Source organism: Marmota monax, unplaced genomic scaffold, assembly GCF_021218885.2.
Source record: "Marmota monax isolate L192 unplaced genomic scaffold, Marmota_monax_Labrador192_F-V1.1 WCK01_AAM20220418_F8-fsc00305, whole genome shotgun sequence".
Classification (NCBI taxonomy): domain Eukaryota; kingdom Metazoa; phylum Chordata; class Mammalia; order Rodentia; family Sciuridae; genus Marmota; species Marmota monax.
The window spans coordinates 104,653-107,559 of NW_026693588.1; positions in this window are offsets into that span (position 1 = coordinate 104,653).

The window sequence follows — 2,907 nt, forward strand, 5'->3', positions numbered from 1 at the left end:
TAAGTGGAATTCTGATGAGAAAAAGATTGTGTTTCGAGATTCAAAGTATCTTTCAACAGATACAACACAGATTACAAAGCAAAACCAGATTTAAAACGAAACAATCTAATGACATTATATGCCAGAAAATATACACTAAAAATACATGTTTTATCGTCTAACTTAAAATACAGTGATTAAAAAATATGGTCACACATAAACAAATGTGTCAATATGTAAACTGATTAATGTACATTAAGATTTTTTTACTATCATTGAATTTATTGGAGTTTGAAAATGTCTGAAATTATAAATGTAATAGATGTAAACAGAGAATCAAATAAATAATTTTTCAAACTTACTATAATCAGTTGCTATGTTCTTTTCTGCTCATTATTTTATCTGAAGTACAATTTTGATAAAACCATTAGTTTAAAAGTTTATTTCTTTATCCTATTTGTATGGTTAGTACTTTTCTCTGTTCAATCACTTTTATGAATTATTGAAAATTTGCAATGTTTAAAAAATTAAATAAGAAGAGAAAATTTGACCTCAACAGGACAAGGTGATCAAATGTATGAAACAATGTATTTCACTAATTAAAATAAATGCTGAGAAACTAATGTCTGAACAAGATTAAAACTGCAATGATTTATCATGCCATATTTTAGGGAAGGCTCAGTATTTTTGGATTCAGAAACAACTTACAAAGAATTGTAGTATAGCTATAGATAGGTCTAGCAATGAACTGAGATGTGACACTCTGTCAATACTACATTTCTGACATGAGTCAAGGTAATTGCAATTTATTATATCACATCCCTTGATACTTTCTTAAAACAGTACATGCCATATATTTTTTTTAATTTTAGAACTTATCACTCATAAATTATTTTACCAACAACACAGATTTAAATGATGTTGGTAGGGAACAACATATTACATAAAATTTCCACAGCTCCCACTTTTGGTAATCTATACCCACATTTTCCTTTGCAGCTCCAGACACATTCTCTAATTCTTTGCATAATGTCTGTTGTCAATACTTGTAAAATGTTTTCAACCTTTAGAGTAAGTTTTCATGCCAGCATAAAAAAAAAAAAAAACTGGAAGAAATAGAGAACAAAATACAGTCAATAATATAAGTTCATTATTTTAAATATTCACCAATATAACCAAAAATTAAAATTTCATATTTCAATTTGTATTTTTTGTTTAAAATTCTTTTAAGTTCTATTTTATTTTAAGTGACAAATAACTATATATATGCATATATTTATTTATTTATAAAATATGATATAATGTTTTGATACATTTTTACAATGTGGAATGATCAAATCATTATTAACTAAAATATTCATGATCTCAAATGTTTATGGTTTCTTTGTGGTGAGAACATTAAAATTCAATCTTTAAAAAATTTTGAAATCACAATAGATTATTACAACTGTAATCACTTGCCATGCAATAGAAGAAACAATTTATTTCTATGGAAAACTTTGTACCAATTTATTGTTTTCCATTTGTTTTTTACCCTCCATCCTTTAATTCAATTAATTTGATTTTTTAAGATTCCATACATAAGTGTGATTATATAATTATGTTTCTTTATTCCTAGTTCATTTTACGTACTGTTTATATCTTCATTAATCATTTTTATTATTATTTATGGATTTTTTTTGCTTCAACTATTTCACATATTGGTGATATTTTAAACCTCATTTTATTTGTAATAATAGCTGTTTTTTTTTTTTTCCAGAAAGGGAGTCATTCATTCTGTAATTAGTATTTATAGGTTATGCATTATAATTCAATAGCTGCATCACTGGTGATTTAGAGTAAGTGTTAGACCTTTCCTCTCAGGATCTTGAATGTTCACAAGGCAGGCAGAGGGGGAAAAATATGGCCAAATACATGTATTATGTAAACAAATTAGTAGAGACAACAGATGAATATGACAGTGATGGGAAAATAGACAAGTCATGAGTAGAAGAAAATATGGAATAAAGAGGGCTGTTTTTGTTTTTTGTCTTTTTGTATTTTTTTCCTCTTTTTGTTATTTTATTTAATGTTCAAGATAGCTGAGATGAGAGCATATTTAGACTGTACAGTGGGAAATCTGATGCCCAGGGGAAGTGACCAAGCTTTTGAAGAAGTGCTACTTCTTCTGTAGTTTAACAGAATACTTTGAACATTACAGAAAAAAAGGGTAAAGATGACAATTTTGTGTTCAAAAAAGACATTTATATCATCTTTTTATCTTCTTTTTTCATTATTTTCTAATTAAGATCTGATTGCATCTTTTATTTTCACTGGCATCCATCTGAAGATTATTCATGTTCTTTTGTTCACATTTAAGTCAATTCCAGGATTCCAAGAAATTCCTAAGTTGTATACACACCACTAAAGTACTGGAAAATATATTTATGGTGAAATATACTTGTAGGAATGATATGGGGAAGTTGTTTCATTTGGAGATATGCTAAAATGAGTTATCTTGGAAAACAATTACAATATGTTCTGCACACACACACACAGAGAAGATATCTTATGCTTTTCAATAAACTTTATATTTTTGATTGAATAACTGATATGGGACCACATCCTGAGCAAACATTCCTTTGATTTATTTTGTATTTTTGCAGCATATTTTTATTCCTCCAAAGATTTTCATCCAACTTAACTGTACATGTGTGAGGATTCATTTCACCTTCAGCTGTATATGACAAGGGAATGTAAACTAATATAAATATCATCATAAGCAAATTGTGTTAGAATGATAATTCTGTTGTAGAATACAATTTACATAATAAATTCTAAAATCAAATATGAATGATTTATGGATTACCTACTGTTTGTGATTATTTGTGCCACTTTCCTATTAACAGAGATAAAGCTTGTCTCATTTAGCATTTTTATAAATACTTG